Below are 14,677 nucleotides of genomic sequence, written 5' to 3' on the forward strand. Positions count from 1 at the left end.
ACTCATGCACTTTAACTACTCGGACTGACCCTATATATTGTTCTCTGTTTATGAAAGTAGAAAAGTTATGAAAGCTTCTTTGTACAGCAGAGAGGCACAAATACTAAGCGTTAGGAGTCTGGGGTTATTTAGGGGTCAGTGCATTTCTTTTTCCTCACAATGAAATTTAACAGCTGAAACAGAATAATTTTTTATTGAAATTTTTGGGGTATACCATTTCATTAACTACTTGGAAGGATAAGTTCCTTAAACTAACTTAATTTTCTTAATGCAACAACCTGTATCTTAATTAGAATCGCACGGTTAGTATTTCATTAATTTTATATGCAGTGGTGTCTTTCCCTTGGAGATAGTACATTAATCATGGGCAGGACAGCTTGACTAACTTGATTATAAAATTTCTCTTGACGAAAGGTTTAACCACCTTCACAACTGAAGTTTATCAGTGTTTTGTTTTGATCTCTCAAGTGTAGCCTTTTTCACAAAGTCTAATTTAGTTGGTTGACATAAGCTGTGTCAGAGCAAGATACTCATTGTCTTGGCCAGTAACTGAAGCACAATCTAAAGCAAGAAAAAAATATAAATTCTTACAGTTAAAACGTTATAGCTTTATAACTGAACTGTCAGAACTTAATTGAAAATCCTTCTAGATGGCAGAGTAAAAATGTTATGCTATCTCTCACTCCATCCTAGAATATCAAGTCACAGTTCAAAATCCCTTTTGGCTGAGGTTTGCTATATACTGGGCAATGTTTACTGTTGTGGTGCAGATGCAGTTTATTGCAGAAAAATCCCCACACTTGCTGGAACAGTTTATGGTGGATATCTGAGTGAAATAAACTATCCTGGAAAAAAAAAAATTCACCACTCTAATATTGACTATACAGAAATTTTTACTAGCATAGAAATTTAGCATCAAAAGAACTGCTACTAAGCTAGTAAAAGCCTCTCTGGCAAAATTGGCTCCTATTGGGACATAACCAGAAAGCCTAACCTTGCCCTTCTAATACCATGTGCAGAAGTAACCACCCTTACGGTATCCACCCTCTTCAGGAGGGAACTTGAGAGGGGAAATTATTTTGGCACCTGTTGCAGGTAGAGGCAAGCAGAATTTCAAATCATGTTGGACGTTAGGGATGTTGGATGAAAGAGGGCTACACAACCAGCTCATATATATATGTGTTTGTGTATATATATATATATACACACACATGCACACACACACATAGGTACAAAATGCTTCACAGTAATGTTTAAACAAAACATTACATTGAATAATGTACAAAATTTATATATAATAAAGATATAATAATGAAATTACTGTAAATGTTATGTTTACAATTACAAGTCCAAATCTCTTACAGGATAAAGAATTTGAGCAATTCAAAGACTGTAGAGAAGGAACTTCTGAGTTACAGAAGCTCAAAAGTACGTTTTCTTTTATGTGAAATATAATGATGGTATTGTAACAGACATTATGAATAATTTCAAATAAGTTAGGGTTTATATTACAATGAAAAATACATTGTGAAAAGGAAAAACAAGAAAAAATAACTACTTTTTAAGTCGTATAAAGTTACTCTAGGGAAATAATCATAAATAAAGAGAATTAAAATAAAGAATTATAAAACTAGGTAAGTCAGAGCTTTCTTGTGATTCCTTGTAGATATTCAGAATGATGACCATTCTTTTCCTTGCTTCTATAAAACTTTTTTTAGCTTAATCATACATATACAGGACTAGACGGGGATTCAATAAATCACATTGTTCAAACCACTACATTCAGTGAGGGTCTTTCATAATTGGAGTATTATTGTAACTGTCAGCATCCCATGCAGGCTGCTCTGTGCTACATGGAGCTGCTTTCATCTGCCAAGCTACTGCTCTGGCACTAATGAAACTGCTGGGTTCCCAGGCTGAGGTCAGTACCCTGCTACTGCCCTCCTGAAATGTGTCTGAAACCTCTTCTTTATCCACAGCTCCCAGGAGGGAGAGAGAAAGGAAATCCACATTGCTTTTAACAGCTGCACTGAATAGAGAGAGTTATAAATAAATGAAAATAAAGAATGAGGGCAAGTGGCTGAAGCCATGACAGTCACTTTTTGGTGTGGCAACAGATAAGCAGTGCTCTGAGTGACAAAATGTCAGTCTGACTATGTAGATGTGATGATGATGTCAAAAGAGTCTCATTTGAATTGGGATTCAGGAGGATCCTCTATTTAAACCCTGTCTGAACTACTGACAGGCTCCATGACCTTTTACAATATATGGAAATCCATGGGTCAAATTGGTCTTTGCTGCAACTAAATTGACTACAATGGAATTATTCTGTGACTGAACTTGATTTCTCAGACATCAGTCAACACAGCTGGTTCACTGAATAAATGAAAGAAGGCAATAATAGATGTCACTGGAAAACAGATACATTTGAGCTGTGTCTTTTAGTTTTGGCAAAACTGGAGCAGAAATGCAAAACTGTTACTTAAAATGCATAAGTAATTGCTGATAGTGGGTTCTTGATAATGTAAACTCTCTGAAGGTAACAAAGGTGAGAAAGTGCCATTGTCTTTTCTAAAGGGAATGTAAATATCACATATGTTACTTAAAACTTGGAAAATTATGGATGCTTCTCTAAGTATTCTAGTATAGATTGCTTTTTAAAAAAAAACTAATAATGATAAATGGCTCAGATATTTATGCTGAGTCATTCACAATGCTATATGCTGGTAATCTTCTTCCATAGAAAATGCTTTTAGAATCAGATAACAAAATAATCATGTTATTTAATTAAAGGTAGTTGTAAGAGTGTCAGGGGCAGAATGGGAGCTTCAGACAAAGTTTACTGGGGAGGCTCCCTGCTCTGTTGAGTCACAAGGTGTAGAAAGGAGCCTCTTGCTTTCTAAACTCCTTCTCAAAAATGAGTCTGGGTGCAGCTGGATCCTGTCCTAGTCCCAGACTTTCAATGGTTTATTTCTGAAGTATTATATAGGTGTAATTGAGCCTTTATACAACTTTGTCTTATTGTAAACACAGTGTCTGACCAGCGGGAAGAATGATGCGCAGAACTCCATGATATCAGAAGGCTAATTAATTACTTCATTATACTATATTATACTATAACTGTATTACCCTCTATTACTAACTAACAAGCACTATCACTAACTAGAAAACCCCTGACTCTGGCTGCTGAGAGTCCCAACATAGCTGTGACCCAATTGGTCAATCAATCCAAAACACCATCACCAGTATCCAATTAAGAAATCACCTTGAGTAAACAATCTCCATACCACATTCCACATGTGCACAACAACCAGCAGCAGCAAGATAAGAATTGTTTTGATCATTCTTTTCTCTGCTTCTCTCACAGCTTCTCTCAGGAGAAATCCTGAGAAAGCTAAGTCTCTTTGTTCAGAGGACATATGAATACCACATTGTCCCACAGGATTAAAGATGGCAAACCAAACATATTTATATGAATAAAATAGATAGGAATTTTAATTGATTATTATGATGAAAATATTAAAATACCTTAATCAGAATTATTTACTGCATAGTACAGGTAGCTTTAACTACTAGTATAGTGCACTATGCATTGAAGCAATATTGAAACAATTATATTAAAACTAGCAAAATAATTATGGAAATTGATGTTACTCACTCATACAATGCCTGTGGGCAAATCTCTTGCTCAGGCTTGAGGATTAACCTTGAGGGGTGTCCCTACCCAAGGGAGGAACCTCCCCTCAGAGTCTGAGAAGGGGTATGTTAGAAAACCTGGCCATTAAAAAGAGGGACTGAGCTTTTAGAGTAGAAAGCTATTGGCTTTGAGTCACATGTCTCCAGGTTACATTATCAGTACTATCACTTGTTGGCTCCTTTATCAGGAACTCTGCCACATCCTCAGAGGTACCAGATTCTGTCGGGAAACATTGTTCTTCTTCTTAATGTTCAGTTTTGGGATTGCTGAGTCAGGCTGGTCTCAACATTCTTCACTACCAGTGTGACTTGCATGAGCTGTGAACCTCATGAAGTTCAGTGAGGCTACGTACAAGGTCCTGCAGGGAAATCCAACCAAAGGTTAGGCAGGGGGTGGATCAAGAGCAGCCAGCCCGGGAGGAAGGACTTGGACAAGCACAATATGACCTGGTTATGCGCGCTCCCAGCCCAGAAACGCAAATGTATCCCGGGCTGCATCCAGAGCAGCGTGGCCAGCAGGTCAAAGGTGAGACTGCACCTGCAGTACTGCATCCAGGTCTGGGGTCCCCAGAACAAGAAGGATGTGGATCTGTTAAAGCGAGTCCAGAGAAGGTGAGCAGATGGCTGGAGCACCTTTCCTATGAAGACACACTCAGGGAATTGGAGCTGTTCAGCCTGGAAAAGAGAAGACTTCAAGGCACCTTGCAGTACCTGGAGAGAACCTACAGGAAAGCTGGAGAGAGATTTTTTATGAGAGTGAGTGTGTAGCGACAGAACAAGGGGGAATGGCTTCAAACTGAAAGACAGTAGGTTTAAATTAGATGTTTGGAATAAATTCTTTACTTCAAGGGTGGTGTGGCACTGGAACACTTTGCCCAGGGAAGTCATAGATGTCCATCCCTGAAAGTGTTCAAGGCCAGACTGGATGGAGTTTTGAGCAACCTGGGCTAGTGGAAGGTGTCCCTGCCTGTGGAAGTGGGGGTGGAACTGGATGATCTTTAAGGTCTCTTCCAACCCAGGCTATTCTGTGATGCTGTGAAATGAATCAGATCAAGAACATGTTTTCAAGCCTAGCTGAAAGGCTTCTGTGTCTGTGTACCTGTGTCACTAAGTGTGCTGGTTTTGGCTGGAAAAGGGTAATTTTCTTCATAGTAGCTGGTATAGGCTAAATATTGGATTTGTGCTGGAAACAGTGTTGCTAATTCAGGGATATTTTTGATTTTGCTAAGAAGTGCTTACACAAAGTCAAGGCCTTTTCTGTTTCTCACCACACCCCACCAGCAAATGGGCCGGAGGTGCACAAGAAATTAGAAAGGGGACACAACCAGGACAGTCAACCCCAACTGAACAAAGGGATATTCTGTACCATATGGCATCATACTCAGCACATGAAGTTGGGGAGAGAGAAGGAAGGAGGAGTTTAACAAGTAGAAAAAAAAAATACTTGGCATAATTTAAGAAAACTTGGAGAGGTGACACTGGTACACTTTTTAATTTTTTCATGCCAATTTAGTAATGAGGACAATGGAGATGCTTCTTAAGACATCATTTAGAAAGAGATCTGAAAGGGTTTTCCAGTTTATCCTCTTGCTTCAGAGCAGAATCCACTCTATCTAATCAGGTCTTGATAGATATTTGGTCAATCTGACTTGAAAATTTGCAGTTATGCTGATTCTTCAGATCTCTCCCGTCAGTTACTGTGTAACATTCTTTACAGTTCAAAAACTTTTTGTAAAATATAACTGAAATCTTCAATATGCAACTTAAGGCTTTTACTTCTTACCATATCAATGGACATGAAGAACACTTTGTATCTCTCCAATACTTTCTACATATTTGAGAACTGATATATCTTTCTTCAATCCTCTCATTGCTAGACTAAAGAAATTAATTCTTTCAATCCTATCTCATGTCACATTTCCTATACCTCTGCAAATTACATAGTTCTACTGTGGTTTCTTCATTGGAGAGAAATCACAAGGTTTCTTCATTGTTTGTTGAGGTTTTTTTACAGAATGTTGCTTTTAATAGGTTGTTTTCTGGTAAAACCACATTACTACTTATTTATCACTGTAGGATTGCAGAATAATTTAATTTGCAGGGGATCATAGGAAGTCCCTAGTCCAACCCTCTGCTGAAACCAGGGTCAGCGATGAGTTCAGATCAGACTCGATCCTGTTGGAGTTTGAAAACCTGCAAGAGCAGGGATTTTACAAGCTCTGTGGACAACCAGTTCCACAGCATGACTGACATGTGGTGAAAATGTTTTCCTGTGAATCTAGCTTGAACCTTTCACATTTCAATTTATTCCTGTTACTTGTCACTCTCTCACCATACAGCAATCTGAGGAGTCTGGCTCCATTTTCTTGATAATTTCCTCTTGGCTATGTATAGATGCTTAGGAATATTTACTGTTGTTGTTGTTGTCATTGGTAGTAGAGGAGTAGTAGTAGTTAAAAGGCAAATAACTACCTTTCCTGAATCCCTGAATTTTGAACTCACCCTTTTTTCCTTTGGTATGCTTGACAATTCCTCTCTTATTTAACTTACATGTTCCTTATTTAGAGAGCAAATGAAACATTTGCTTTCTTAATAGAGTACTAGTAGAGAATGGTTACAGGTTCTAGCAGGCTGACATAATTTAGAACATTTAATTTATCCAAGTTGTCTTTATCTGTTGTTTTCCTTTTCTACCTGGATGTCTTAGTCTGTTCTTTAACAAATGAAAGCAAGGCATCCCACACAAGCATTTGCAGAAGTCAAAGCAAGGAGGAAAGAAGGAGACATTAGGAAACATTTCTTTACCAAGAGGGTGGGCAAATGCTGGAACAGGGTTCCTAGGAGGTCAGCCCCCAAGTCTGACAATGTTTAAGGGGCATTTGGACTATGCCCTTAACAACACACTTGAACTTTCAGTCAGCCCTGAATAGATCAGGCAGTTGGACTACATGCCATTGTTGGTCCCTTCCAACTGAAATATTCCATTCTATTCCATGTTCTCATTGTGTCAGCCACCATAATATGCAAGTCAAGTAATCTGTTTAAAGGCAAGTACTCTGAATTAAGTTGAAGATCTCATTGACTGTGCTGAACTTTGATTTGGGACTTGAGAGTCTATGGCTGCAAAGATCAACTCTCAAAAAATCTCAACTATGCACATAGTTCCTAGTGCTTTAATATAGACTGTGTAGATGTGTTGTCTTTATTAAAATATACATGATTAGGAGTGGAATCATAGAATGGTTTGGATTGCAAGGGACCCTAAAGTCATCTGGTTCCAACCCTCTTGCCATGCGTTGGTACACACTAGATCAGGTTGCCCAATCCATCCACTGTGGTCTCAAACACATACAGGGATGGGGAGTCCAAAACTTCTCTGGGGTAAATTTTATGAAGACACAGAGAGGGTCAATCCATGCATTTCTGAGAAATGTATGAGTACCTTATATGGATGAAATAAAATTGGAATGCCACATATTTTTTCATTTATTTATCCACAGGCTACTGAAAATTTTGGAAAATACTGGAATGGAATAGGTCCAAGAAGATTTGGGGTGTTTAGACTTTCTCAATAAATCCTTTATGATCAAATTATACTTATATATAAAATTATACTAAAAATTACTCCTAATGCTGCACTTATCATTCTAAAAGAAAAGATTGAGAAGTATATAATTTCACTGCTAGAAAGCCAAGACTGGAAAATACAGGTTTATCATATGGCCAAAAAAAAAAAAAAAAAGTTGAAAACCAAAAGGAATAGCTGTAAAATTTGTGCACTGTGCAGCTCGAAGCAAGTTCTGGAGCTTTCTGTGTTTATTTTTTATTGGGGAGAATGTTTCAGGATAAAGTAAATACATTATATAATACAAAAGTACATCTGCCAGCATTAATAGACCAGCAGGATGACTGATAGGCATAGTAAGAAAAACATGAGATTATGGCTTATGCTTGAATTAGTGCAACCCCTATGCATTACTATCAATGCAGTAAGTGCAATCAGCTAGAGAGTAACTGCCCATTCCCTAATTCTGCTGGATCTACTTAGTAGTAATGACTTGGATTCCTATTCCAGACCTTATTTTGTTTGACATACTATAGCTTATCTGCTATGAAGACCATGTTGTGTTTGAAAATGCCTCTTAGGTGGATCTCTTAAGCCTCTCATATTAACTCAGTTCTTACATACTTCGTTAAATGCGGTTTCCAAATAAAAAAAAAAATTTATTTCAGAGACACACAGGTACTCTCTTGCCTCACAGTCAGCATGTGAAGTTCCAAAGGCAAAAGTGGAAGCAAATGTATTTAAGATATACTGGATCTCTATGTGTTTGTGTAAATTTATTTGTCTTCCGGACATTGCAAACTAACAGCTTGTTTACAAATCAACTGATTAACACACTTGCACTGAAATTCTCGCACTGCAAACCTGGTGATTTTCTGAGCATACAAGCCTTGAGTTGCATGGCTTTTGTCAGGGAAAAGCATCACAGTGCACATCAGCTACAGAGAAAACCTGTGCATGCACGCTGTCTGGGTTCAGTAGATGTTTGGAAGCTTTCTTGGAATTACTGCACTGCACTGCCTGCATAACATCTGGAAGTCAGAGAAAAATGGTAAAGAAGTAGAAAAGTGGTAGGGAAGAAAATTACTAGTAAAGCAGCTGTCTCCCATAAAAATGGTAGTATGGCATTCTGGACTATAATAGGATTTAAGAAAGGCATCAATCTGGGACATAGAGCACAGCTGATTTAAGAAGCTTCAGAAATTGTTTTCCTTCAGAGGACTGTAAAAAAGGCCAGTGAATCAGTCTGAAAAAATTATATTTAGTGAAATGCGTGACTAAACTCAGTGCAGATTATTAACTTGAAATTTAAAAGTTTGAGTATCAGCTCTAAGAAGAGAGCCTCTTGTGTGAGCAGAAATATCTGACCAATGATATTCCACATTTCCAAACTTCTGTCAGCTTCTCAGTTTATAAAATCCCCAACTTTCTCTTTCCCAACCATCTGTCAGCACTCCTAGATTTTCCCTTGATAACTTCTACATTGTGGTTGTTCATCATACCAAAATCAGCACAAAATCCAGTTGCTACACAGTCTTGAACCTTGAATGTGTTCATGTTAAAAAAAGTAAACTTATTGTAATATAAAATAAATAAAGAATACTCATGTGATTACTGTATTTATATTTAATTCATGGCAAGCACTCAGTATTTAAAACTACATAAAGACGCTGCAAAATTTCCAGCCTCCTACATTAAAATGCTGTAGGTCCTTATAGAATGTAAGTTCAACTTGTTGTGCCCTTGAGAAAATGCATTTATTATTTGTATAATAGCCTCTAATATATTAAAATATATGGATCTGATATTTAGATAAGGTATATTTAGACACATGCGATGAGCTCCTAGCCTGAAGTTCAGGATAAAGTTTGTTTTGCCTGAGGGTTGCTGCCTGGAAGTTGGGTGTTTGAGCCTGCTGAACTAGTAATTCACTCTGCTACAATCAGTGGGGAGGAGGAGGGGACATTTCTAAGTAACCGCCCTAAGAGAGGTGTCCAGAGTACAAAGGATAACCAAAAGTTGAGGTGCCTGTTTCCCGCTACTGACTATTGAAAGAGCACAGAGGACTAGTTTTATACAGCTGAGGTGTGATGAGTGATACAACTTTTGTACATGAGCATAACGGAGGCCCTAGAGCACAGAGAGATGAGTTGGGACACAAATTTGGCCAGTCTGCAATAGTGTGATGAACCCTGAGAGTCTACAACATGATGGCAATCAATCAGCTGGGAAATCAAGTAGGGAGTTGGATAGAGCTGTAAAACAGAATGCTCATATATGTTGTTTCCATAGTTAGAGCCCAACAGGGAAGCCTGATAGCTAAACAAAACCTGCCTTGGATCAATGACTATTTTGGGGAAGTTTGTAATCACACTATTATTATCAGCGTAAAACTACATAGTCTGTAGTTTGTGTTGGCTAACTTAAGCATTAGTAAGATTATAGGAATTAAAGAGTGAGAAAGCGGGTTTTAAGAGAGGAAATAAAAGAGAAAACTCAGTTATCTGGATGCTACAATAGCATGTAAGTGTACATTTACTGTATTGTAAACTGTGATGAGTAGCATTAGCAGCATTTTTGGGTAATGGAAAATCTACTTTTCTTCCACAGATTGTTGAAAAATGCCCACAGCATTGCTACCTGAACAATGCTGAACAGAGGAGGAATGAATCAGAGAATCAAAGAATGGTGGCTGTCTTGGCTGCCTGAACAGGTGCCAAATTCTAATATTTTCAGTAACTTCATTATTTTCAGTTTTCAGTGTGTTAGTTTCAGTTGAATCATACCAGAGACTCAGGTGACTTCAGAGAATATTTTCTCCAGAAAATAATTAAGAAGGGACCCTTTCTTAGAATGAGAAAAAGTCTGAAATAGATGTTGGAGTTTTGGAAACTCATCCACCATCAAATCAGAAAAATGCTCTAAAACAGGGAACCTGTATGTGGTTATAGTCACAGGGAAGGGTGGAAATGACACTTGTGTGTCACTACAATGCAAATAAAAGCAATAAAAAAGGACTGATCCTTAATCTGCAGTGAGTCTAAAGGGCAAGGAGAAATCTATCTGTTTAGCTAAATCAGATGAATTTACCCACAGGAATTTCCTGTTGAGTTACTGCATCAGGCAGAATTGTTTGTTTGACATGTTATTCTTGAAGAATTGGTGTTATGAGCTATCCAAACTCTTTCCATTTATCTTTCTGATAAAAGCCCTCAGCTGTCAGGTAGTGGGCTGTCTGGCACTTACAGACTTATTTCACTGCATAAATACTTATGAGAAAAAGGAGAACTGCATGCAGACAGAATACCATAATATTCCCTGAAGAAAGCTTTTAATCAACAGCTTCAAAAGAGTGCTGTGTTAATGAGCAACTGAAATGTTATAAATTCAGCCAACAGCCTCTATGTTTAATTTAGACAGTCTTCCTTGCAGCTTGAGAGCACAAAAGACCAGTGTCAGTGGCCTGTAGGCCTTTGCAGTTGTTGCCCAATGGTTAACCATGGGAAAGAAAAGCTATTGCAATTTAATTAGCTGAAGGGTAACTTCTAGGTAATACTGATAAAATAATCAGCTAGATGCCAGTGAACAGCTGGCATGAAAATCAGACAACATAATGTCTGTAAAGTTTGATTTGTATTCTCAAAACAGATTTATTCCCAAAAAGCCCTCCAACCCACTCTTCTACAAAATAATGTACTGTTTCTTGAGCCCATGTTTTTAGGCTCATTTGAATTTTGCTTGCTTGGCTGAGATCAAGGCAACTCCTGGCAGCTGTATTTCAGCATATTCATTAAAGGCAATACTGTATCATTGCTTTAAAAAGATAGTAGATTGTAAATAAACAGTGAACACGATGACTCTACAAAAAGCTAACGCAGCACTAAGCAGTTTAGCCAAAGGCAATTTCAGTTGTTAATGTTTACTGTGGGATGGCTTCAGCAATTCTGAAGGTCTTTTTTCCTGAGCAGTGATGTTCTAACGCTTAGTTCCTGTGCCCTCTTGCTCTGGGGCTGGATCAGCCTGTAACAGGATAGTTCTTCCCAAGTACTTTTGTAATAAGCTGATCGTGATAGTGTGTCTTGCTGATATGAACTTTTTTCTTTATTTCAGAAGAAATTCTTTATATATACAATTGAAAGAAAAACCTTTCAAGATCATGCTTTCTTTGCTCTTATCAAGATTGTCATCCTAGTTCAGAGTAATAGAAGTGTTGGCTTCACAGTGTTGTGGTCAGCCTCAGTATATATGCTGACATATATACATACATCAGGTATGCATAAACAGATTTCTCATTTGTATCACTGCTGCCACATGGAATTGTTTTATAAAGTACAAATGTTACTCTAGAAGCAACAAGCTAGATCTATGACTGCTGGCACCAGCACCGGTTTCATCTTTTTTCCTGTGGGGTAATATAGAATCTCTCCCATGTGTGAGCTGATAGTGCAGCACCTCCTCAGCTACAGTTCCTGAAACAGCCTTTTCTTTGAGAAGCCTGTGTCATTTGGTTGATATTGCACAGTAATGAACATGGAAACCTTATTTATCAGAAAGCCAGCTGGAACTGTATAATTCAGACTCTGCATTACCACTGGTTTCAGTGGAGTTCTTGACAGGTTTTAAGCTTAAAAACTGAAAGTGCCATTTGGTTCTTTTCCAGGCACCTCTTTAGGAGGGATGATGATCTGAAATAGCTACTTAGTGTGAAATACAAAGCTCCCATGCTTAGGGTGAGATCTGGAATCTGGATTTCAAAGAACCAGATTTTCATCTTGAGACCCTCACCTACATAATCCACTCAGAGGCTCTGTGGCATCTTGGAATTAGCAGGCAATTATCTATCTATCATGCTGATGGCAAGGACATAATTTATATAAAACTTTGTTCTTTTAGCTTTGCCTTTCTATTCCACTGTTGCTTGAAACTGGACACACAAGCACTATAAAGAATGGTCTAATTTTCTCCATCTGGAAGCTGAAGATAATACTACCTAAACTAGAGGGATATTGTGAGCATTCCTTGTTTTAATAGCTCATTTCTAAATAATCTCATTGTAATAAAAAAAATTGTTAAAACCATTTAAAAAGTAGTGTTTTATAAAAGTTTAGTGGTGCATATTTACATATTCAGCTTCTACTGTTAGAACACCAATATTTGTTTTATTTTATTGCATTTTAGCTGGTTAATAAGATTTCTTAATTTACAGTTGCATTTCTCTAATAACCTTTGCTGGATGCTAAATTTTAGATTACATTTACATATGAGACACTCCTATTTTGCTAAGTAGGAGATATGTTATGGGGATAATCAGTTTATCTTCAGCTGTAATTCTATGTCTAGCAAGGATTCAAATTTCTAGGATGTCTAATGGGTTAGTGAAATCTGGTAAAACATCTTTGAGATGAATCCCAGCATAAGAGATCAGTTAGATCTAGCTGTAAAATGGAACAGAAGCTTAATTTTCATTTTCAGTTGCACAGTTTGGTGCTTTGCTTTTTTTCTTTTACAACTTGACAGAGCTCTATATGAAATTTAAAAAATGCTGGAACTGGATGGATCTTTTGAATATGCATTAACTAAATGGGAGAAACAAAACTAAAAGAAAAAGAAGTAGCTTGTTTAATGTAAGGTTAGATTTTCTATTCCATGGAAATGAATTCGACTCCAATGTAAATTCTCTGATGAAATGATGTGCATGCTTTTCAGCTACAAGGTCCTTTTTACATAGGCTATGTGGGCACTTAAATAGTACAGGCACCAAAGTAACAGTAACAATTTCAGTAAGAGATCTACAGTTCCATATGTGGTCAAAGCATCATTGTCAAATTAGGAAGCATCTTGTTTCTTGGCATTTATGTTTATATTTTAACCTTTGTGTTAATAACAGTATCACTTTCACTTTAAATTGTATGCAATGTATTGTGCTTTGGGGGTTTACTATTTTTATGCAATTACAGTCCTTGTGGCAGAAACTGGACAAGCCCAGCTGCAGGACTAAGCTGCTGTTTAAGCACAGAGCTTATGAACTGGCAGTGCAAACATTTTAGGGCAGTCGGTGCAATTTCATGCTGAACTGCCAAGGGAGTAAGAAATTGCCTATATACACAAAATACCCCCCAAAAGCTATACATGTAAAGTACAATAGATTTTTCTGAAACTAGTCCGTGTTTTGGAGCCTGAGTAGCTAAATCTCAGAGCCTTCTCACACTTCAGCATCTGAGCCAGCCCGTGAACTACCACCAATCCCCAGTGTCCTTTAAGAGTCACGGTAGATTTTGTCACCTAAAATCTGCACGTGACTGGTAACATTTCAGGGGGAAGGGAGCAACACTTCTGACTGCACTCGAGAATCACCTCTGAGTAACAGGACCTTGTCTGGCAGCTTCAGGAGACATTCAGTTTCATCCTGAGCATAAGTATCCTCAGCTCCCACCATTTTCAGCCTCTTCCTTTTCATCAGAAACATCCGCAGTTCCCACCCTTTTCAACCTCTTCCCCCAGATCATGTGCCAGAGCCCAGCTTTCTTCTCCTTCGAGCGGGCAAGACGGTTTGTGGTATCTGTACAGAGGCTGAGGGTGTCAGAAGCACTATGCTACCATCTGAGGTATTCAGGGTTAGGAAAATGATACCCAGAAACGCTGCTTTCCCCCAGCATAAGTAGTACAGGTTTCTTTTAGAAAGTAGTTTTTTGTTTCTTTGCATTGTGTCACTTAACATACTGTGAGACAACAGAATTTCACCCTGGTTTTCCTTAATTTTTGAGATAATGCTTGATTAGCCAAATGAAAAGTCCCTAAAAAATGTAAAAATTTAACCACCAAGTCTAACTGAACACTGCTTCTTGCATGTCTGTACCTATTTATCTACAGCCATACATTCCATACGTGCTCAGGAACGATCCTTGGCAATGAAATGAACTTGCTTGCTCTGTTACACTTGCAGAACTTTTCCCAGCCCAAAACTGGTTTTTTCAAGTAGCATTTCCCACAAGCCCTTCCCAGCCGCTGGCAGCTGGGGGGGAGCATTCCCAGCAGTTCGGAGTGCTGTGTCCGGAGCTGAGGCAGTTCACCAGCGCCGGCACAGGCTCGGCGGAGCGCTGAATTTCCTGCTGTGCACGAAGCCCTCCTATCCATGACAAGTCAGCTCTGTCGCATACACTTCTCAGAAGAAAGCTCCAGGTTATTCCAGCCTAGGGATTTCCCCAGCCAGAGCGGGTCTGTCCCGCAGGAAGCGCAGCCCTGCCGAAGGGGCCGGAGCAGCCGAAGGAGCCGCAGCGCGCAGGGATGCGCCCGCGGCAGCTCCCGGAGGGCAGCGCTTTGTGTTTGCTGAACCTGGCCCTACTGGAATACCGGCAGGAAAATGCTTTGGGGCGTTTTCCTGCGCTGCTCTGGGGCACTGAGGAGACCGGGACCATT

The 14,677-nt window shown here is 38.7% G+C and overlaps 1 long non-coding RNA gene across 1 annotated transcript; it reads left to right on the forward strand.

Moving 5' to 3' along the window:
* The first annotated feature begins 1,727 nt into the window (after positions 1–1,727).
* Positions 1,728–11,452, forward strand: LOC140680777 (uncharacterized). The gene is made up of 2 exons (XR_012052176.1): positions 1,728–9,974; positions 11,372–11,452. It is a non-coding gene; the product is annotated as an uncharacterized lncRNA (long non-coding RNA).
* Positions 11,453–14,677: the final 3,225 nt, after the last annotated feature.

The sequence above is a fragment of the Taeniopygia guttata genome, chromosome 1A, assembly GCF_048771995.1.
Source record: "Taeniopygia guttata chromosome 1A, bTaeGut7.mat, whole genome shotgun sequence".
NCBI classification, from domain to species: Eukaryota; Metazoa; Chordata; class Aves; order Passeriformes; family Estrildidae; genus Taeniopygia; species Taeniopygia guttata.